This window comes from Cervus elaphus, chromosome 6 (assembly GCF_910594005.1).
Source record: "Cervus elaphus chromosome 6, mCerEla1.1, whole genome shotgun sequence".
Lineage (NCBI taxonomy): Eukaryota > Metazoa > Chordata > Mammalia > Artiodactyla > Cervidae > Cervus > Cervus elaphus.
This window is the reverse complement of record NC_057820.1, coordinates 37331031-37356433: the sequence shown is the minus strand read 5'-3', so window position 1 is coordinate 37356433 and position 25403 is coordinate 37331031.

Below are 25403 nucleotides of genomic sequence, written 5' to 3'. Positions count from 1 at the left end.
CACCTGTGCTCCCATCACCATTATTCCATTTCTCTATATTTAACTGAATCTAAATTTCCTCTAATTTGTTTGGCAATCAGGAAATAATACACTTCAACATTTTTTTCTTTGTTTTTATCAATAATTTCAGAATATTGACTATTTCATAAGGATTAAGTGGGACTTCCCAGATGGCACAGTGGTAAAGAATCTGCTTGACAGTATAGGAGAATGAGACTTGGGTTCAGTCCCTAGGAGGGATTGGTAATCCACTGGAGAAGGGAATAGTAACTCACTCCATTATTCTAGCCTGGAAAATCCTATGGACAGAGGAGCCTGGCAGGCTACAGTCCACAGGATCAGAGTCAGACTTGACAGAGCAGCTGAGGACACTCAGCACACAAGAATCCAACTGTTGTTGCTGCTATTTAGTTGCTTAGTTGTCCATGGGATTTTCCAGGCAGGAATACTGGACTGGGTTGCCATTTCATCCTCCAGGGGATCTTCTCAACCCAGGGATAGAGCCCATGTCTCCTGCATTGGCAGGCAGATTCTTTACCACTGAGCAACCTGGGAAGCAAAAATTAAACAATAGCTGTTTGTAAATTAAAAAACAAATGAACAAACAAACAAACTAGAATATCTTTCTTTAACATTTCTCATTTATTTCATATCAGCAGTTCTATTTGTAGAGTGCTACCTCATTTCTATATTACAAATCTTAGCAACACTGTCTTGTAACAAAAGTCTGAATGTTATTACTTTCTGTACCCCAAATGGGCTATATACTTAATGCCATTTTAACATTTTACAACTGAGAAATTATAAAACAGTAAAAGCCTTTCAAGTTTCAAAGGACATCGCTGAAATTTGCCTTGTGTGTTGTTATTTAAGTATTAAGGCACTAGGAACAAAGGGTTTTGATTTTTTTGGTTGTTTTTGTTCTATCTAAGAGACATCCAGATAGATAAACAAAATAATACTAGAGAGAATCTTGAAATTTTCTGATGAATTATTGTGACCTTCCTTGAGATCAGAAGAGATAAATTCTGAATAATTTAACTCTACAGAACAAAAAAAGAAAACAAAGCTTAAGTCTTGATCAATGCCCAGGACATGAACTGCAATACCGCTGGGATTTAAACAATAGGTTACAGACAGCTGACAAGCTTTTTACACTGTTCACTTTATAAGAATAACAAAGGCTCTCTTAATTATTAATTTACATGATTCAATGTTTCTGAACTGGTAAGCTTTATAAATACATATCATAACCAGACTGCTTAATTTTTCTCCAGGAAATGTATTTTTCCTTCTTTCTTTCCTATTACCTTTTGTTCCTGTCCAGTTGTCCCCCCCAAAATAAAAGAAAAATCAAGAAACTATAATACAGATTATTCTTGCCTAAAATCAGCTTCTCAACATCATCTCAGATTTTGATATGCCTATCATCAATCATTGCTTCATTCTTATTAAATTATCTTCTTTAATACTTTCTGTTTGTATTATAAAATACAGTTCTTTTGTATTATAAAATAGAGTTCTTTAAAAGAACTCTAGAAAACATAGTTATATTAAAATGACAGCAAAATCTCAACACACAGCCTATAGGACTCAATGAATTTCACTTGGAGTGAATCTCTCCGTGATCACATAGTGTTCCTCCCTCCTCTTGAGGCCCCCAGGGTTTGTTACAAGGGGTTTTGTTGTCTGTTATATCAATGTAATTGCCATATTGTAGCATCTCAGATTTATTTCTGTGGAACACTTGTCAGTGAGGACTGTCATCATTTTCTGTTTTTCTCTGCTATTCATAATTCAACACTGAGCTCAGAACAGAACAGGCATTTTCTTCTGCTGATAATAGATGATATATAATGAAGAACATCACAGTCCCTGTTCGTCTTTATTTTTCATTTTATGGTTTTTTTTTTTTTTTTCTGACTTGAATCCTATCTCAGCAGAATGAACTCCAGTGGGACAGTAAAAATCTATAATAGACACAAAGGAAAAAATAAAAATGTTAGAGGTTTAGGGTTTTCATAGAAGACACAGTATCTGCTGCTCTGTTTTTGGAGAGCAGGCACTCACCTACTCTTGGGGAGATGATGGTGCTTTAGCAATAAGATTGGTGTTACTTAATTCGTGTGTGAGTGTGTGATTCTTTCTTCCTCCTGACCCCTTCAGAATTGTTTATTATGTGTCCCTGGTGATGTGTACCATTGCTTGTCAGAGCTCAGTTTTCTCGACAAGCCAGCTGGGCCAGCACTACAGCTAAAAGTGAGCACTGTCAAGTACATCTGTATGTTGCTACTGATTCTTGTAGGAAGAAGCCTGCATTATCTCTTTCTCTTGGGTATGAATTAAATTGATACCTTTGGAAAAATTTTGTCCAGTTAATTCTAACATTTCTCTCCTAACCTTTCATCTTCTATGAAAGTACCTTTAGTCCTCATGCATCTCTATATTTTCAATACCTTTCAGTTTTATAGAGATAAAATTCACTCAACTCTTTTAAACTGTACAATGCAGCTTTTTTTAAAAAAAAATTATATTCACAAGGTTCATCTATGCTTTGCTGTCTTTGTATCAGCTCTCTTTCCCATTGTTCTCTTTACCAAAACATAACACTCTGTTTCTGGAACTCACATTCTCAGCTACAAGACTTTCCACAACCTGAACATTTCCATATATTTGACCTCTGTGTCATTGCACTGACTGAAACCTGTTTGTCTGCTAAAAGTATAACTCCCGTTACAGCTTTCTCATTATCTTGTATCCCTCCTACATTAGCTAAGAAACAAGGGTGATATCCAAGTCACTCCTGAAAGTAGCTTCAAGATCATTACTGCTCCACCCTCACATTAAAAACATCTGTTCCTTTGAGCATTATGCCATCTGTCTGTGTCTATTCCTCCAACTACTCAATTTTAGTCACTGTTTTCTCAGTTACTGAAGAATGCAGTACCTAAAATGAATGAGTTTTCTGCACTCTAAATTTAGCCATTATTTTCATTGACTACTACATTCAAATGGACTGTATTAACTAATGCTAAACAACACAATACAGATTCTTGTTTCCTAATATTGAATATACCTTCACTGCTTCCTACTAAATGTTTCATTTTCACAATTTCCTCTCAATGAAAACTATTGCAAACTTTTATCACTCTTTTCAAGCATATTGTGAAACACATCATCACTTATTCATGTCAAGATACCATTTCAGAACTTCATGAGAAAATAGAGAAAGTGATAAAAAATTTAACTCTATAATACTACATTTAGAACAAGGCTTTGTCTTAAGGTAAGGTTTTATCTCTTCCCTTTCTCACTTTCTTAGTGATATTGATCCATTTCATTATTGCAACACTCTCATACATTTTCAGTTTGTTCAGTCCTCTGTATTGACATGTTACTGTATGTTTAAAAGTGATCATACAGCATACTAACACATATATATGGAATTTAGAAAGGTGATAACGATAACCCTATATGCAAAACAGAAAAAGAGACACAGAAATACAGAACAGACTTTTGAACTCTGTGGGAGAATGTGAGGGTGGGATAGTCCAAAAGAACAGCATGTATACTGTCTATGGTGAAACAGATCACCAGCCCAGGTTGGATGCATGAGACAAGTGCTCCGGCCTGGTGCACTGGGAAGACCCAGAGGAATCGGGTGGAGAGGGAGGTGGGAGGGGGGATCGGGATTGGGAATACATGTAAATCTATGGCTGATTCATATCAATGTATGACAAAACCCACTGGAAAAAAAAAATAATAATAAAAATAAATAAATAAATAAATAAATAAATTAAAAAAAAAAGTGATCATATGTATGAAAACTTTAAAAAACACAAATTTAAAAACCTTAAACTTTAAAAGCCTTGCCTCAAATTCTTATCTACACCAATTACTTTACCTGTGTTGTCCCCTCCATAGCCATATTTCTTTGTAAATGTTGCCTACTTTTACTCTGTTTCAGAAACTCTCAGTCATTCCCAGAGCATGGGAATCTCAATTTTATTTCCACCATACCACTTATTCATTGTTGTTCAGTCACTGCATCATGTCTGACTCTTTGCAACCCCATGAACTGTATACCAGGCTTCCCTGTCCTTCACCATCTCCCAGAGATTGCTCAAACTCATGTCGGCAAAGAGATGTCTCTGCTCTTTAATACACTGTCTAGGTTGGTCATAGCTTTTCTTCCAAGGAGCAAGCATCTTTTAATTTCATGGCTGCAGTCACCATCTACAGTGCATTATGCTTTGTCTTTGTCGGAGCTGTTAGCATTAAAAAAAATACAGACTGAGTAGTTTAATAAACATATTTCTCAGATTTGGAAGCTGCAAATCAGGTTCTTGGTGGAGTCTACAGATGACTGCCTTTTCATACTCTCTCACACATGATTAGCAGAGAAGGAGAGAGGGGGAAAGGGAATGACAGAGATGGAAGGAGAGAAGGAGAGACAAAGTCCTTTGTGTCTCAGGACTGGAATGCCATCATGAAGGGTCTACCCTTGTGATCCAATCACTTCTCAAACATGCCACACCCAGATACAATCATGCTGGGAATTAGGGTTTCAACAAAATGAATTTGAGGACACATTCAGTTCAATTCAATTCAGTTAGGGCTCCCTGGTGTCTCAGATGGTAAAGAATCAGCCTGCAATGCAGAAGACTCAGGTTCAGTCCCTAGGTTGGGAAGATTCCCTGGAGAAGGAAATGGCAATCCATTCCAGTATTCTTCCCAGGAGAATTCCATGGACAAAGGAGCCTGGTGGGCTACAGTCCATGGGTTTGCAAAGAGTCAGACACTACTGAGCAACTAATACTTTCAATTCATAGCTTTATTTATTCCAAAATATGTTTTTGTTTCTAAATGCAGTGAAAGTTTTGAGAATGTTACAGTTCTTGTATACAGATTTTTGAGTAACATCTGAATTATCAGATGCTAATTATGCCTCTTATAGCTTCTGTTTAGAACCAGAGAGTAACATTCTGCCCACATTCTACATTTTGAATCAACTTTGATGTCTTAAGCTCAAAGTCTGCTGAGGCAAGATAACACAGGTTTACTGTGGCCTGGACTAAACCAAGGGCAGAATGGAAAGAAATAATTGTGAATAAATAATAATACTTCTCAAAGTTCTGTGTATAAGTGGCAGTTACCTTTGTGTCATAGAAGGCAAGATACCCATCTATGTACTTTCCTTCTTATTATAGGGCATAGTAATTTGTTAAATTGAAATATAGTTGATTTATAGTGTATTAATTTCTGCTATACAGCAAAGTGACTCAGTTATGCATATATATACATTATTTTTTAATATTTTTCCACTCTGGCTTATTACAGGATATCAAATATAATTCCTTGTGCTATACAGTAGGACCTTTCTGTTTTCCATTCCATATATAATAGTTTGCATCTGCTAATCCCATGTCACCCTGCTTATTTAACTTATATGCAGAGTATATCATGAGAAACACTGGGCTGGATGAAGCACAAGCTGGAAACAAGATTGCCGGGAGAAATATCAATAACCTCAGATATGCAGATGCACCACCTTTAAGGCAGAAAGTGAAGAAGAACTAAAGAGGCTTTTGATGAAAGTGAAAGAGGAGAGTGAAAAAGTTGGCTTACAACTCAACATTCAGAAAACTGAGATCATGGCATCCAGTCCCATCACTTCATGGCAAATAGATGGAGAAACAGTGGTAACAGTAACAGACTTTATTTTTGGGAGCTCCAAAATCACTGCAGACGGTGACTGAAGCCATGAAATTAAAAGATGCTTACTCCTTGGAAGGAAAGTTATGACCAACCTAGATAACATATTAAAAAGCAGAGATATGTCAATGTATGGCAAAAACCACTACAATATTGTAAAGTAATTAGCCTCCAACTAATAAAAATAAATGAAAACAAAAAGTACAAGTCAGTGGTTTTTCAGAATGTCCTTAATTTGGATTAGTTTGTTTTATCTTAATTAAATTTAAATGGAATGTTTTTTGGTAAGAATAAAAAAAAAGTAAAAGCAGAGATATTACTTTGCCAACAAAGGTCTGTCTAGTCAAAGCTATGGTTTTTCCAGTAGTCATATATGGATGGCAGAGCTGGAACATAAAGAGGGCTGAACACTAAAAAATTGATGCCTTTGAACAGTGGTGTTGGAGATGACTCTTGAGAATACCGTGGACTGCAAGGAGATCCAAGCAGTCCATCCTAAAGGAAATCAGTCCTGAATATTCATTGGAAGGACTGATGCTGAAGCTGAAACTCCAATACTTTGGCCACCTGATGCAAAGAACTGACTTATTGGAAAAGACTCTGATGCTGGGAAAGATTGAAGGCAGGAGGAGAAGGGGATGACAGAGGATGAGATGTTTGGATGGCATCTCCAACTGTATGGACATGAGTTTGAGTAGGCTCCAGGAGTTGGTAATGGACAGGGAAGCCCGGTGTGCTGCAGTCCATGGGGTTGCAAGGAGTCAGACACAACTGAGTGACTGAACTGAATCCCAAACTCCCATTCTACTCCTCCTCCATGGCCCATTTCCCTTGGCAACCACAAGTCTGTTTTCTGTTTCTGAGTCTGATTTGCAGATAAATTCATCAGAGTCATATATTAAATTCCACTTATACATGATATCATATCATTTGTCTTTCTCTTTCTGACTTACTTCACTTAGTATGATCATCTTTTGTTCCATCCACATTGCTGCACATGGCATCATTTCATTCTTTGTTATGACTGAGTAGTATTCCGTTGTTTATATGTTCCACATCTTCTTTATCCATTCATCTGTCAATGGCCATTTAGGTTGTTTCCATGTCTGGTCAATTTAGAATAGTGTTTCTATGAACAAAGAGGCATGTGTATCTTTTTGAATTATGGTTTTGTATGGCTATATAGCCTGGAGAAAGAAATGGAAACCCACTCCAATATTCTTCCCTGGGAAATCCCATGGACAGATGAGCCTAGCAGGCTACAGTCCATGGGATCACAAGAGTCAGACTCAACTCACTGACTAATCTGTCATCACCACCATGTATTTTTAAGGAATACTCATTTTATTTTTTATTGGAATATAATTGCTTAACAATGTTGTATTACTTTCTGCTGTACAACATGAATCAGCCATATGTATACATATATCCATTTCTTCTTGAGCCTCCCTCCTATCCTCCCATTCCACTTCTCTAGGTCATTGCAGAGTACTTAGCGGAGCTCCCTATGCTATAAAACACCTTCCCACTAGCTATTTGTTTTATATACACACTGTATACACATGGTAGTGTGTACATATCAATGCTACTCTCCTGTAGCATATCAGTGTATTAATCGATGTATCAGTCAATCAATGTACATATCAATGCAACTTGTCCCACTCTCCTTCCCACCCTGTGTCCACAAGCCATTCTCTGTGTCAGCACCTCTATTGCTACTCTGCAAATAGGCTCATTAATACCATTTTCTAGATTCCATATATATGCATTGATAGACAATATTTGTTTTTCTCTTTCTGACTTCACTCTCTATGACAGGTTCTAGGTTCATCCACATCACTACAGCTGACTCAATGTTGTTCCTTTTTAAGGCTGAGTAATATTCCATTGTTTTTAATGAGGGTGCTATAGCTTCATTTGCCTAGAAATACCCAATATCAGTATATCTGATCTCTGAAGACTTCCTGGGACTGACCATGAAATAAGACACATTGGGCTTCCCTGCTGACTCAAACAGTAAATAATCTGCCTGAAGTGTGGGAAACCTGGGTTCAGTCCCTGGGTTGGGAAGATCCCCTGGAGGAGGACATGGCAACCCACCTCAGTATTCTTGCCTGGAGAATCCCCAGGGACAGAGGAGCCTGGAGGAGGTGACTAAGTGACTAAGCACAGCACAGAGCATCTTATTCTTAAATCAACACAACTGGCCCATCTTTAATTTGCATAGTCTCTCCAGTCCAGAAAACTAATGTTACTTTTTCTTTCTCTGAAACAATTTGTTTAGGTTCCAAATCTGAATTCTCCCACCCACACCTTAACACCCACAAAGGCTTCGGTTTTGGGCATTCAAGCACCAGATAAGAATTACACATTTTTCTTCTTTGGGCTGTGTTCTTTCCTTATCTGGGGATGATGAGAACCAACCATCAACTTCAAAGCATGGATAGGATACGGGAAATAGCAGAGGGAAATGCAGATGGGATATCATCTTTCAAAGAGTATCACTGCATAAAAATAGTCTAGGATAGCTCATACCTATATGCTTTTTTCTTTGTGCCATATTTAAACACTTAGTCTTTACTTATAACCAGAAAAGGCAGAAATTGTATTAAATCTGAAGTTGGTATGGAGGATGAAATTGTTACTGTCATCAGAAAAATCATAATACAATCAGAATTATTTTGAGAACTAGAAGTAAACTTTGATGTAATTAAATAATATGAGAGATTAAGTAGCACGCTGAAGATTACACATATGGGTAAGGACAGTACTAAGGAGTCATAATAATGATAAGATATTTCTCTGTTCCTGAATGGTATAATTCCCTTTACTATTGCAGTGAAGTTAAAATGAACATCATTTTTGACAAATGTTGGCTGTATTCCAGACTCCTAGCATTTAGTGCCAGTTAAGTGTCAAAGCATTTCCTGATAATTATTACCTCAAAAATACTGATGCCAATAAAGGAGCTAAAATTAAGCAAGCCATAATTATACTTGCACCAAGTCAAGGATTACTATCAAATACTAAAATACAATTAAACACTATATGTGTTTTTAGATAGCAGAGTACTTTGCATTATTTCCCATTCTATATTATTTATGAAAGAGCCAGAAATGTATGGTTTTTATTATGCACCATCACTAAAAGTATAATTTTCAAATAATTTTAAAAGGGAGTCATATTCTTAACAGAGCACAGTAAGTAAGTTATAAATTTAGGAAGAAGGAAAATCTATGCACTAAAGTTGAGCTTTTCATTTTTTCCCTAAAACTAATTTCCTGCAATTGGGTCTAATAGATTCCATTGTCTGTTTTATCAAAATTATTGCCATAAGGCATTATGTTTAACTTTATTTCTAATTTTGTTAGTGAGGATCTCCTCTTACATTCTTTAAAGATTTCAGTATTCATACTAATTCCTAATTAAATCTTTTCTTTCTTTTCACTGTTTGCCATGAAGAAAAGAGGGTGTAGTCCAGTTACACAGAAGTAGTGCTGGGGTATTAACATGAAATGTCTTTTCTTTGATTAGATGTAGCTCGGATGGTAAAGGGTCTGTCTGCAATGATGGAGACCCAGGTTCAACCCATGAGTGGGCAAGATCTCCTGGAGTAGGAAATGACAACCCACTCCAGTATTCTTGCCTGGAGAATTCCATGCACAGAGGAGCCTGGTGGGCTACAGTCCATGGGGCGGCAAAAAAATTGGACATGAGGGAGAAATTAACAGTTTCACTTTTTATTTTTTTCACTTTTTATTTTTTATCAAATTACATTGATATTAGGTGTCTCTAAAGCACTGAAATATCAAATTTAAGAAAGGTAAATTAGGTGGCCAGAAAGTGTGTCTGCAGCCAGATTTTAAAGCAGAAATTAGAAGAAATATCAGAGGTTTCAAATTAAAAATGCTCCTTAAAGCAGCTTATGAGAAGGACAGAGTTTTACTGGATAACAACTAGTCACAGTTGTTTGGAATCACATCATACCAAAGAAAATCTTACCTGTAAGTTCTTTACGCTTCAAGAAAGGTATCACTATTCAGATGGTGGCAGTGAACCCAAAGACAGACAATGTGACCTCTAATGGGCAAGACTCAACCAAAATCTATCCACAGGTACTCAAAGTTAATTACTGTGATAATTAACTACTTCTCCAATATTACAAGCTATAAGTTAGTTACATATTTTTTCAAACCCTTCTTCTAAATTACTGGCTAGCCTACTGGGAGAATCATTAACAAATATAAATAAATCCCTGTTCTTCCTCACCCTGGAGCACACATTTGAAACTGTCCGTTGTCTGGATTACAAATCAGTGCCTGTAATTTGGAGCATCTATTTTTGTAACTTTGATTTAGAGATCCTGTTTTAAACCACTGTGTGTTTGATTTCTCAATTGCATATGAGCGTTTATTTCTATGTTAGCTCCCTTTCAATAGCCAAGCAGACTTCTAGTCATCAATTCTATCTATCCTTAAGGAAGTTTGCAAAGATCTTTGAGGTTTTCATCAGATTTCCCCAAGTATTCAGGAAACTAAAAAAAACCCTGCATTTTATGTAACAATTCCAAACACACACAGAAGACTGGGTTAAAAATCTGTCCCACCATATGTGCATTATGCTGGAAGGGAAAAAACAGCAGAAAAATAGAAATGTTTAATTTATATATTTTAAGAAATTCAAAGATGACCTTTCTTTTTGTTAATCTGTATCTTAGGCTAGTTTCTCTTCTTATAATAAATTCTAATCAGTACTTTTGATATTGACTCACTGATATTATTAAACCCCAGAATGTTCAAAAATCATTCTTACTCTGACTACCACTCCCCCCTGCCAGCAATGTTTTATGGAACCTCTTATAAAATGAAACCGTCAGTTTTCATAGTCACTCAGACAAGAAATCCCAATGTCATGTTAAATTCATTCTCTCACACATATTTTACATTCAGACCATTTTTGGGTCTTCTTAATTTTATATTTCATTTACTTAAATGTTGTCATTCATGCACTTAACACATATTTATCAGATGTTTACCATGTGTCAAGAAATGCTGTTGCAGTGAGTATTTCTCAGGTAACAAAATAGACAAAAACCTTTGCCTTTACTTTGCTTATGCTCTGGTAGGTGAGAAACATTGAAAAATTAGAGAAGTAAGTAAAATATGTGTTCTATAAGATGGTGATGTCTAGGCAGGAAATGGAGTAAAGTTAGAGGAAAGTTAAAAAAGAAAACAATTTTTAAATATGTGATTTATATTTAAAAATTTACTTGGTTGAGCTTCCCAGGTGGCTAAGTGGTAAAGAATCCTCCTGCCAGTGCAGGAGATGCAAGAGACAAGGGTTCAATCCCTGGGTTGGGAAGATCCCCTGGAGAAGAAAATGGGAACCCACTGCAATATTCTTGCCAGGATAATCTCATGGACAGAGGAGCCTGGCTAGCTACAGTTCATGGGGTCACAAAGAGTGGGACACGACTGAGAACACTTACACTTGCATTTCGTTTTTGTTGTAGTAATATAGACCGTGGGTGGAGGCCAGGAAGTCCAAGAAAACAGAAATAAGCAGAAAGTAAAATTTGAAGTTTATTACGAGGATCCACGGAGAAGGCAATGGCACCCCACTTCAGTACTCTTGCCTGGAAAATCCCATGGACGGAGAAGCCTGGTGGGCTGCAATCCATGGGGTGCTACCAGTCGGACACGACTGAGTGACTTCACTTTCACTTTTCACCTTCATGCATTGGAGAAGGAAATGGCAACCCACTCCAGTGTTCTTGTCTGGAGAATCCCCGGGACGGGGTAGCCTGGTGGGCTGCCGTCTATGGGGTCTCACAGAGTCGGACAGGACAGAAGTGACTTAGCAGCAGCAGCAGCAGCATGAGAAGCCAAGTGAAAATAATGGTGACTTTGGCATGGTGGATGCCCTGAAAGTGATTAAAAGTGAAAGATACTTGAGCTGATTTTAAGAACTAAGAAGAATTCCTAGTTGATGAATTCCAGTAATGAAAGAGTAAAGAAGAGTCAAAGTAAACAGGATTTCTCTGCAACTAAATTAAAGATCCTTTCACTGAGCTAGAAAACATTGTTATCAAAAGAAATTTTGGAGGAAAGATTTGGAGCTTAATATTAGGAACAGTATATTTGTGATGCCTTTCAAACATTCAATTGGAAATATTAGGTTGGCAGCTAGGTTCGTCTACGTGGAATGCGGGGTGCTCAGATGATTGATTGATTGATAGCAGGTTGGCAAGCTTTTTGGAACTCGGTACATAGGTGGTTTTTTAAGCTTAATTACCTGTAGAGAACAAATGTAAATAAAAAAGATAAGTTGTATGGGGTCTTAATTTTGAAGTACTCAATGATTCAGAAATCAGGGAAATGAGGAAAATAATTGAAGAAGAAATAATTATGTAAAAGGATATCCAGTTAGCCAACTATGACACAGGAGGATATAGGACAGAAATGAACAGCATGATGTCCTAACGTCAAGTAAAGAGAAATTTCAAAGAATGAGTTACTTACCTGGCAATATATTTTTAATTAAACCTTTTATTTTGAGGTAATTTATATTCAGTTCTATAAGCTAATATAGATACATTCAGTATCCCGTTTATCCAGATTCCCCTCCACACACACACACACACACACACACACACACACACTATAGTAACATATTGAAAACCTGATAGTACAGTACATAGAGATGGTAGAAGCATGGATAGAGAAACTGATGGTATAGTATCACTACCTGGATATTGACATTGCTACAGTCAGGACACAATATAGTTCCATCACCAAAATGATCCTTCCTATCACCCTTTTATTGCAATACCAACCTTCTACTTCCTGCTCACTTTTGAAAACTGTTGATGGGTTCTCCATTTTTGTAATTTTGTTATTTCAGTAATATTATATAAATGGAATCATACAGTATGTAACATCTTAAGATTGGGGATTTTTACTCAGCCTATATCCCTTCAAATTGTTGCACATCTCAATAGTCAATTTTTTTTTTTTTTTTTTTTTTTTTTACTGTTGAGTAGAGATGGTATGAATATACCACAGGCATGTTTAACTTTTCACTTTTAACTTTTTATTAAAAGTATAATTATTATTTCTAGTTTTGTCTGTTATCAAAAAAAAATGCTATGAACTATTAAGTTCATTTTGTTTATGTGTGATCATAAGTTTTTGGTTTACTCTGGGATACATTTGATACTTTCTTAATGCTTTTAAGAGTTTTCACTTATAATTTCTGGTGAGATGTTGATGTTTAAGTTTCTTTTCTTTCCTGGGGGGTGGTTATATTTGATTTTGATATCAGAGTGATGCTGATTTCAAAATATGTGTTAGAAAACAAAAACAACAACAAAATATGTTTTGGGAAATATTTCTTCACTTTCATTTGGGGTTAATACTTATTTAAATGTTTGGTAGAATTCAGTGACACCATTGGACCTAGAGATTACTTTTGGGAGGAGTTTTAATTATGCATCAAATTTATGTCATGGTTATAGAATTATTCATATTATCTATTTTATATTGATTGAGCTATGTTAATCTGTGGTTTTCAGAGAATTAGTCTAAATCTTCTAAAATGAATTTATGAACTAATTTGTTCATAGTATTTTTAAAATCTTTTTATTATAGCAGGATCTGTAGTGATAGTCCCCTGTTTAATTTCTGATATTGGTGATTTATCTCTTCTCTCTTTTTATTTGTGTCAGGTTTTTAGAATTTTATCTATTCTTTAAGATTCAGGTTCTCTTGGTTTCTTTAATTTTCTCTTTTGTTTTCTAACTACATATTCTAATACAAGCAGTTATTGTGATAAATTTCCCTTCCAGCATTGCTTTAGCTACATTCTACAAATTCTGTGGGCTTCTGGAGTGGTATTTGTAAAGCTACTGTCTCTTATCTATCTCCTCCATGAGTCTTTAAATTAGATTTTTTCTATGGGCCTGGGGCAGCTATTAGTCAGCAAGACCAACCATTGAGAAAATAGCTGGATGTAAATATGGGTTAGGAAAAGTCAAAACTGTCGAATATGAATATCTCTGCATCTGTTCTTACACTTATCTGACAGAGAATTTCAGAGAGTAATGGTTGATGTTTTACTTCTTTTTTCCCACAAGTTTTTTTTCTGGACTAGTCTAATCTGAGCCTACATAGAGAAGGATATTTGGGGAAATCTAAGTTCCATCTTAACCAATCTGCCAAAGTAGAATTCAGAGCAAACCTCTTGACAACTTGACATTAATGTAAACTGTCTTAATCATACTTACAAATAAAGAAAATAGCAAAATTGTGCTTTGCCTAATAAGATGGAACTATTGAGATGGAGTTACTGTGAAAAACCAAAAACATGGTGATTATTTTCAATAATTGAGGATTTACAAAACCATGTTGTTAAGGCAATATTAAGCACTATCTCTGCTGTTATGGCCTCTTGTTTATATTATGTAAGGGCAAGGGTGGCTGGCTTCCATCCACAGTTTGGAGCACTATCTTCATATGATAAGTAATACACCCCTCTACTTAGGTCTATCAGAGCTAATCCGTTGAATCTACTTGTCACTTCCACTGTATAATCTTAAAGGATTTGATTTAGGTCATACCAGAATGGCCTAGGGCTTTCCCTACTTTCAATTTAAGTCAGAATTTTTCAATAAGGAGATAATGATCTGAGCCTAAGTCAGCTGCTGATTTTGCTGAGTGTATAGAACTTCTACATCTTCAGGTGCAAAAAAATATAATCAATCTGATTTTTGTACTAACCATCTGCTGATGTCTTTGTGTAGAGTCTTCTCTAGTGTTGTTGGAAGAGGGTGTTTTCTATGATCAGTGTGTTCTCTTGGCAAAATTCTGTTAACTTTTGCCCTGCTACATTTTGTACTACAAGGCCAAACTACCCTGTTAGTCCAGGCATCTCTTGACTTTCTACTTTTGCATTCCAGTCCCCTATGATGAAAAGGACATCTTTTATGATGTTAGTTCTAGAAGGTCTTGTAGGTCTTCATAAAACCCTTCCACTTCAGCTTCTTCAGCATTAGTGGTTGGGGCATAGACTTGGATTACTGTGATACTGAATTGTTTGCCTTAGAAATGAACTGAAAGCATTCTGTAACTTTTGAGACTGCACACAAGTACTGTATTTTGGACTGTTTTGTTGACTATGAGGGCTCCTCCATTTCTTCTCAGGGATTCTTTCCCACCATAGTAGATATAATGATCACCTGAATTAAATTCACCCATTCTGGCCCATTTTAGTTCACTGATTCCTAAAATTTTGATGTTCCCTCACCATCTCCTGGTTGACCACTTCCAGTTTACCTTGATTCATGGACATAACATTCCAGATTCCTTTACAATATTGTTCTTCACATAATTGGATTTTACTGTCACCATCAGACACATCCACAACAAGGAATTGTTTCTGCTTCGGTTTGGCCTCTTCATTCCTTCTGGAGCCTTTCTCCACTTTCTCTAGTAGCATGTTGGGCACCTACTGTCCTGGGGAGTTTATCTTTCAGTGTTGTATCTTTTTCCCTTTTCATACTGTTTATGGAGTTCTCAAGGCAAGAATGCTGAAGTGGCTTGCCATTCCCCTCTCCAGAGGACCACGCTTTGTCAGAACTCTCCACAATGACCCATCTGTCTTGGGTGGTCTTACACAGCATGGCTCATAGTTTAATGAGTTAGATAATGCTGTGATCAATTTGGTTAGTTTTCTGTGATTGTGGTTTTCATTCTATCTGCCCTCTGATGGATGAGGATAAGAGGCATGTGGAGGCTTCCTGATGGGAGGGACTGACTGTGAGGGAAACTGGTTCTTGATCTGGTGGGCAAGGACATGCTCAGTAAATATTTAATCCAGTTTTCCACTGATGGGTGATGTTGTATTCTCTCCCTATAGTTTGGCCTCAGGCCAAACTAGGGTAGAGTTAATGGAGATAATCTGACTTCCTTGAAAAAGACTTATGCCAGCATCAGAGACTCCTGGACATTCACAGGGAAGTTTGGCTCAAAGAACAGTATGGACCTAACAGAAACAGAAGATATTAAGAAGAGGTGGCAAGAATACACAGAAAGTGAAGTGAAAGTGAAGTCGCTCAGTCGTGTCCAACTCTTCGCAACCCCATGGACTGCCTGGTCTACCAGGCTCCTCCGTCCCATGGACAGAGAATACACAGAAGAACTATACAAACAAGATCTTCAGGACCCAGATAACCACGATGGTATGATCACTCACCTAAAGCCAGACATCCTGGAGTCCAAAGTCAAGTGGGCCTTAGGAAGCATCACTACATGACCACAGGACTCAATTACAGGCTAAAAATTAACCATCCCTTCAGAAATTTTTCTTTGGTGGGGTATAACAAAGACCCCATCAGAAAGGGAGAACGCTGGTTCTCCTTAAGGGCCAGTCATCCTCTCATTTCCCTCTAATAAATTTCCCTTTTCCCTGACCTCCCTGCTCACTCTCTTTTTCTCTGCACTCACCTTACTACTTTGCCAACAAAGGTCCGTCTATTCAAAGCTATGGTTTTTCCAGTCATCATATATGGATGTGAGAATTGGGCCATAAAGAAAGCTGAGCACTGAAGAATTGATGCTTTTGAACTGTGGTGTTGGATAAGACTCTTGAGAGTCCCTTGGACTGCAAGGAAATCAAATCAGTCAATCCTAAAGGATTTCCAAAAGGAAATCAGTCCAGAACATTGATTGGAGGAACTGATGTTTGAAAATGAAGCTCTAATACTTTGGCCACCTGATGCAAAAAGCTGATTCTTTGGAAAAGACCTGATGCTGGAAAAGATTGAAGGCAGGAGGAGAAGGGGATGACAGAGGATGAGATGGTTGGATGCCATCACCCACTTGATGGACATGAGTTTGAGAAACTCTGGGAGATGGTGAAGGACAGGGAAGCCTGGCATGCTGTAGTGCATGGGGTTGCAAAGAGTCAGACATGATTGAGCTAGTGAAAAATAACTTAGGTCAGTCTTTGGCAAGCATTCAGATGGGACACATAATCACTCTGTCTCACACTTCTGAAACTTTTGTGTAGCCAATTTTCTAATTTTATTCCTTCTGAGTCCTTTATCATCTACCCAAATTGTTAGTTATTGCCAATGAATTAATGACTAATAGCTCTGTAAATATCTTTTTCCTAAAAAAAAAAAAAAAAGAAAAGAATAATAATACAGATTTCTCAAAATCTATATCCCTTTTTGGGAGATGTTTATTCACCTCTCTTCTTTAGGGTCACTCCTGAATGGAGCAGCAGTGAGATCACTGTCTGCTTTTAACTGTCAACTTTAAAAATATTAACAATCTGAAAGCTGAGAATTAAGCTTTATTCAGCGGGAATTTTTGTTATTGCAATCCCAGGAGACAGCATCTCAAGTAACCCTGAGAGAACTGCTTCAAGGAGGAAAAGAGAGGACCCAAGTTATATAGAAGTTTTGCAATAAAGGGCAAATAGTCTGAACATCAAAAGATTGTTGTTAAATAAAGAAAAACAGAAAACCCAAGTTAAGGAATTTAGTGATTTTCTATGTATAGGAAGGTACAAGAATCTGGGTTCCCTGAAATCATTCCTTTGGTATGCACCTCAGCTATCTGGGGCCAATATGTGCTATGCTACTGGGCTTAGTCACTCAGTTATGTCTGACTCTTTGCGACCCCAAGGACTGTGGCCCACTGGAGTATCCTGTGGTGTTTTTCTCATCCTGAGCTTCCCTGTGGCTTATGTAGGGAGTGGCTGTAAAATGATTCTGATGGATGCTCGATGGGTATTCTTTTCCTTCCTGTGTCCCCTTAGGGCTCAGCAGCTCACATTGGAGGGCTGCAGTTGTTGATGACTATGACATCTTTGTTTACTGATATGGCAGGAAATATTCCATTTCTCACAAACATACAGCATCTTGTGTATAACTATCTGTAAACTCTGACTGAATTATTATTCCCCAGTAAATTGGTCATAATGAATTTCCCATGAGATCATAATGCAAATTGTGAGAGGAAGAAATGTTGGAGAAATGGGAGCTGTGAGAAACAGAGATCATTTTTCATTTGGGTTACTTGTACATTTAGTACCTGCTCTATACTGATACGGTGTGGACAACTTCCATTTGATGATGGATACTTTAAAATGCACAGCCAGGTAGGTCAGAAAACATCACAGTTCATGAGGGGGAAGGTCAGTTTTCATGATTAAATCTGACCCATGATTGTGTGATCAATTTCTACTAGGACCCAGTAGTAAGTCAAATGTTATTTCTTTAAAACAGGATTTTTTTTTTTTTTTAAGAAGAGGGGATAGCTTTGCTCCAAAATCTCAAAGGTTTCATACAACATCTGTTATATCTATCAGCTATAGATAGGTCAAGCACCATCAAATTATTTTAGTATATGACCCAAGGGTCAGGGTTGTATGCTTCTATTTAAGAGATTTATTTTCCTCTGGGATCTAGCTGAAACTGGAAGGCTTTTAATTTACTCAGTAAATGGATAGAAGTAGAAAGTGAAAATTACGTATATGTTGCCTGTGAACTCTAAAGAGGTCCACTAAGTTTTGTACATCTTTTTAAGTGGTAGGAGAGTCCAGATGTAAAATTTAAACAGGGTCCTTCCTAAAAGGGACCTGACTTCCCCTTCATTCCAGAGGCTCTGGATCTCTGAACTGAAAGCTCAATTTTGTGGAGTGGAATTCAGAGGAGCTATTTGTGGAGGGGCCACCATTCTCTGATTTTGTGGTTAAATTTAGACTTTTGATCACCTGACCCAGCATATTTCTACTTACAAAATCAAATATGGGTTTAACAGGCAGCCCATCCTGACATCATGATGCATTATCCAACACTAAAGATCTCTCTTTCTCACAACTTTCTGATTAACATTTGGTCTCCTGGTTACTATGGTAATCACACCAACCTGTCTGTGACATTTAAGTATTCTCACTTGGCCCTGTCTCTCTGGGATCATATAATTTCCTTTGAGAATTTTCTATTTCCATTCACATCCTGTAAAGAAGAGCCACTACCGAGACCTGAAAGCTTTGATAAATAAGATATAAAAGTCTGGGTTATGAATGAGGGAAAAGTTAAAAACTGATAAATGGAAATGAAAGAGATGTAAATAATTATTTAGTATGTACTGACAGCCTGCTTTATCTAAAACAGAGCCTTGCTAGCACAAAGTTAATTTTAAGGTAACAAGTATATTGAGAATAAGTTTTGGGATAACTGGTTTAATGTTTCACTGGCAAAACACCATATATCTAAACAGTTTATTTATGTTATTTGAATCCAGAACCCATGCTCTAACAATTACCTCAAATTTATAGGAAATAAGAGAGCAGGGAGTAATAAATCAGCGTGGAGTCGCAAAAGTGTCATTAAAAAGGACTACCATAAATTCCCCTCAAACTAAATTGCCTAATATTGTGACAAGCGCCACAGTATTGGTTCCCAGGGGTATATAGATGTCCAAGGCAGTGTACCACTTCTTTTATCCCTGTATGTGTTCTATCTGACTATATTTGACTGTATTCCCAGGAAGAAGATGGCTCTTTTTCCTCAGGGATGCGGGAGGAAGCGCTGCTTGTGTCACTGGCCTGTTGAGTATGCCATACATATAACTGCTTGCTTGTATCTATTTCAAGTTGTTTAGGGTAGTCTCTTGTGTCTTGATGGTATTATCTGATTTTATATATTAATATCCTGAAACTGAATATTCACGGTCTGATACCCTTTATAAACTATAGAAAATCAAACCTGTGCTGAACTGGCATAATTTTCATCAGCTACAATATTAGAGAAATGGGTTGAAGTGTTCACCATGCTACTGGCTCATGATTCAAGCATAACTGTTAAATAAAAGTGCCATAGTTGTTTTTTCTCATTCACTATGTCTCTGTAGTGTGTAAAATGCTCATTTGTTTCATATTCAGTCATTCTGTCTTTCATAATGCCCATACAGTTAGCGTCAGGTGAAGAGAAAGATTTGAGGTAAACTATTTTATCATGAATATAGAACCCCTCATCTGAACAAAACTCTTGATTTTATGCAGTGTGCTTAGTCACCCAGTCGTGTCTGACTCTGTGACCACGTGGACTGAAGCCCACCAGGCTCCTCTGTCCATGGGGCTTCTTCAGGCAAGAATACTGGAGTGAGTTGCCATGCCCTCCTCCAGCGGAGCTTCCCACCCAGAGAATTGAATCAGGTCTCCAACATTACAGGCAGATTCTTTACCATCTGAGCCAGGAAAGTCTTGATTTTAAATTAGAGATTTCATGGGAATATTAAGTCATTTTAGAGTTGCAGTTATTTTTACCTTCAACTTGCTCCTAAATCATTGCATATGACTCTGAGTTATTGGCTGACCACCACTTATGTAGAAAATTTCAGTTACATCAAAAGAAGAGATACAAGCAGACTCATGAAATATGATTGTTTAGCTTCCTGTTTTGTCTGCTATCTCCATGTCTCCAAAGTCCTAGTCTTGCTTTTCCCTTTTTCATGTGTTCTCAGAATATATTCTGAATCATATTCCATCCCTTTCTGGAGAACGACAACCCATTAGTTATCTTCAAGATCCTTTAACAAAACCTTCCTTGTTCAATATTTCATCATTACTTTTAAAAGGCTTAGTTTTCATATTTTTTGAAATAAAATAGCAATAATAACCACAGTAAAAATGTACGTTTCTCAAACTCCTCTATCCAGTGTATCTCTTTATATCCAGGTGTGCGCTTCTTGAGAGAAGAGACTGAATTTACTGAAGCAATTGTTTCGTCTCCTATTTGTTTCTCAATATTTTACCATCTGCTATGCCTCACCTATGGCCATCTCTGCTGAGGTTACTTTGACAGGCTTATCAATGACACAGTTTGTGAACTGGGAAAGGATACAATTCATTCAGTCTTTTTCTTGTTATTGATCTCTCCATACATTGTTGCTGCAAAACACTCTCTCCGAACCAATGTTATTGACTTCCTATCATTGTTCTCCTCTGGATTTTCCTGCTGTCTTTTTGGCAAGTTATCCTTATCATTTTTGGACCTCTCTCTTAAGTGCTATTTCTGTTCTGTGCTACATATTCTTCCTAGATAAACTGTCATTATTTCACCCAATGGTTTTTGTATTGATGTCTTCAAAGCATGTGCTTAGTCCATCAATACCATTGGCCTCTAACTTACTACGTATCATTGCCTAATGCCTTTGGATCAGTCTACACTTTGTTTGACCCACAGTAAATCAAAATCAAAATGTCTGAAACTGAATTCATCCTTCCACATCCATCTGTTGCTTTTCTGCCCAATCTTGATTCCTTTTCTTTCTCATACAAAACAGTACATTTTATGTGTCACCCTTTAATTTATTCCTTTACCCCATTCATTTCAATAAGTCACTAAATAATATCAATGATGGGCTTCCCTGGTGGCTCAGACAGTAAAGGATCCGCCTGCAATGAGGGAGACCTGGGTTCAATCCCTGGGTTAGGAAGATCCCCTGGAGGAGGGCGTGGCAACTCGCTCCAGTATTCTTGCCTGGAGAATCCCATGGACAGAGGAGCCTGGCAGGCTACAGTTCATGAGGTCACAAAGAGTCAGACATGACTGAATGACTATCTACAACAACAATATCAATGATGCCTCTATAATATTTTTGAAATCCATAATCCTCACTGAATTCTCAATTCCATTCACATTATTTTTGGTTTCAACCAGGGGAAAAGGAGGCAGTATGTTATCCATAATTATACTTTACCAAATTTCTAAAATATTCAATGTCATGCAGGATTGATTTCAAAACTTTTAACATATATTCATTACAACTAGATATCTTCATCCTCTTCTGTTAAATTTTGTTACCTACTGAAACAGTTAAGATTTGGTGTGGCTGCATGTAGGAGAAATCCACTGGTAATGACTTCCATAATTTTTAATTTATTTTTCTCAGCCAATACTAATTCTGAGGTAGACAGCCCACACTGGGATTGTATGTCAGGAGAAAACATTTTTTCCCCCAATCTTGTAATGTTTTTAACATATAAAAGGACTATTTAGAGTCATTCTGGTCTCTGACATCTCTTACAACTTTATTTTCTCTGCTCCAGGGAAGTGAAGGGAAGTTTTGGCTGATAGTTCAATGTGTCTGCTTAGCCTTATTATTCCGTGTTTCCTTCCTTGCAGGTGAGCTGATCATAAAAAGCGAACATTCCTCACTTCTCCTCCAAGGGAAAGTTCTTCCCTCACCACACAGAGATACCAGCCCTGAATCAGCATTGCTTGTGACTAGGTAAGTTTGCCTAACGGTGATATTTAGTTAGCAATCTGGCTATCACATTAAGCAACACAGTTCAATCTAACATTACTCAGTAATAATGGTAATGCCTGGCCCCCTCCTTATTTTGTCTTTTGTTTGATCTCTCAAGTTATTCATGAGCCATTGGAACTTCTCAGAACATTAACACAATGAAGGGGTCATTGAGAGTTCAAATTCTTATCTTTCTGCTCTGGACCCTGCACCATATAACTTTCAACCTCAAGGTCACAATAAGGCTAATGCATTTACAGAAAGTTCTTTTAAATTTCCAGCAGGAAGGAGGAAGAAAAAGCAACACATGAAATGACTGAACATGTTCCTTTTAGTCATGAAAATAATGGCTTTACAGAAAGTCCTGTCTAATATACTTCTACTTTGTCCAAAACTGGGTACATGGTCACCTCTAGATTCAAAAGCGCCTGAGAAGGAGATTGTTTATTTTGACAGCCTAAGCAAATAAATTAGCCTCCAATTAATAAAAAATAAATGAAAAAAAAAGCTAACTGAAAACAGAAAAATGGGAGGGAAAAGAATATTGTATCAGTAACCCTATATGTTTCCTGCTACTGCTGCTAAGTCATGTCAGTTGCGTCCGATTCTGTGCGACCCCATAGAGGGCAGCCGACAGGCTCCTCTGTCCCTGGGATTCTCCAGGCAAGAGTACTGGAGTGGGTTGCCATTGCCTACTCTGTATATGGTTCCTATATAATGTCAAATTGTATAATATTACATAGGCAGCATGATTTCTATATAAACAAGATATGCAAACTCCATGCCCCAAGAATTACTGCCCACATTGTAGATTATTGAACTAACAAACATTGTATCTCCAAGTCTCCTCATATGATCTTTGCTCTTTCCACAATGTCCACTCCTACTTTATTTACCTATTCTGCAAGATTCAGCCAGGCACTATCTATTTCACAAAACCTACTCTTTCTCAGGTTGTGGTAGGAGTGTCTCTTAGGAGAGCTCCTAGCACTCTGTACTTATGTTTATAATAGTAAATTGCAAATATCTGGTAAAAGGTTTGTTGTATTATTTGGGTTAACATATTAAAATGCTAAAATAAGTGCCTTATACATTATACTGTTTGAATAATATTGCCTATTATTATTTTATTTATTCCATTTCTTTACTTTTAAAGACTATGCAATGAACAATAGAGACATATTTGATCTCAAAATGAAGTGTGTGCATTTATAAAGATACTCTCAAATTTGTTTTCCCTTTTGTATGCTTCAATTCATTTATATGCTCTAAAAATTCTAAGATTTGTTTGAGCAGCATTCCTCCTAGACTGTAAAACCTTAAATCAGGGTATGAATCATAATAATCTCTTAATATTTGATGCACATATAGCACACACTGATTTGGACTTAGTTGTGCCTCACATCAATCAGGTTTGCTGTCTTAGGATATGTTTTAAGAGATATTATCTAGCTATAAGGCTTTCTATATTATTTTCTCCTAAAAAGAGATCAATGATAAAAATAAAAATAAAAAAATCCTAAATCAGTAATAAAATAACTTCAGTGTAACTGATTTTCTAGGCTGCTTAAATCACAACACAGAGCTATCTTTCTTTCTAGTTATTTATGGAGTCCACCTGAAACTTGAAGATTAGACAACTGAAGAGATAAAGGTGTAAAAAAGAGAGTATGAATGCATGAGGAGATGGAAGTGGGAAGCTTGTTACGTATCCTCTTTAAAGGTCTTCTCATCTTCCCTTGTTTTAACTTATCCCTGTTGGATGTTCCAATTTTTGAACTAATACCATCCCCTCTTCTGGTTTTTCCATTCCAAAGCTTTGCAATCATTGGTGAATCATTTAACATGTCCATGCCTCAGTTATATTATCTGTGAAATGGAGATAATAATAGCAAATATCTGGTAAAAGGTTTGTTGTATTATTTGGGTCAACATATTAAAATGCTAAAATGAGTGCCTTATACATTATATATGTTTAAATAATATTGGCTATTATTATTTTATTCCTGCCATTTTTTCATTTTTAAAGACTATGCAATGAACAGTAGATATACATTTGATCTCAAAATAAAGTGTGTGCATTTATAAAGAATTGCTAGCAATTCTCAGTGCATCAGATCAAACAAATATACCTCAAATCAAGTTCACAGAGATCTGATGACGTGTGCTATCTCTGATGTGAAGACAAAATTTAATTATGGTTAAAAATAAGTTTTGGTATATATGAGCTTTAAGGTTATTGCTAGGAGCATTCTGATTTTTCTCTTTTCTTTTTATTTATTTATTTATTTTTTTGGTCTACTGAGTCTAACAAGATTGTATTTATACCAGGAAAGATTAATTCTTCATGTGGACTTGAACACAGCATGGACCTGAGTCCATATGATTAGGTTTCTTAATCTAAGCTGATTAGACTTCTAAGCAGTGTGTTCTTAGGGAAGTCACTGAAACTTTGTTAACTTTATTAGTAAAATAAAGATGGGATGGGGAGGGAGGTGGGAGGGGGGTTCAGGATGGGGAACACATGTAAATCCTTGGCTGATTCATGTCAATATATGGCAAAAACCACTACAATATTGTAAAGTAATTAGCCTCCAACTAATAAAAATAATTGGGAAAAATAAAAAGAAATTAAAAAATAAAAAAATATTTGTATCTGCATTGTTTTTATGAGAATTTATGTGAGGAATAACTAAAATATAAAGTGCTTATAATAGTTCAAATCACATGGTAGAAACATAATAAGTTTGTAAATATAACAATTCTTAGCATAATTACTCAAACTCATAAGTTAACTATATATTATAAATAGCTAGAAGGTGACTTAATAATTCATAATTACAACCATTACTGCCTAGGAAATTATTGCTTCATATCTTCTAGTGAGTACAGTATCTCTTTAAAAAGAAATCTATTTGGAAAAACAAAATCAGAAGACGGGTTGGTAATCATAGTCTCTGATTATGAAAAATTATTTTTATGGCAAAACTATTAATGACATCACATTGATAACCTGGTGATTTTGTCTTCTCAAAAGGGATAAATATTTACCCAAGTTTGGATAGACCGAGTCCTTAAAAGAAAGGTCTATCATTTGAGTAATGCTTGAATGTGTCAAGTCTTTCTCACTGAAATTCTTATTTCTAAGCCCTGACTTCCCTGTGCACACTATAAGTAGGCAAGAGGGGTAGTAGGAAGTGATTTTAGGATTAACATCTGTGAAAAGGAAGGGAAGAAAGCTAAATTGAGCAAAGGAACAAGTTGAACTGTTCTGCGGCCCTTAATATATGTTCAGACAACCCCAGAGCCTTAACTGGAACAAGAGCTGGCCCTTAGATTTCATGAAATGGGAGTAAGAAGGCTATA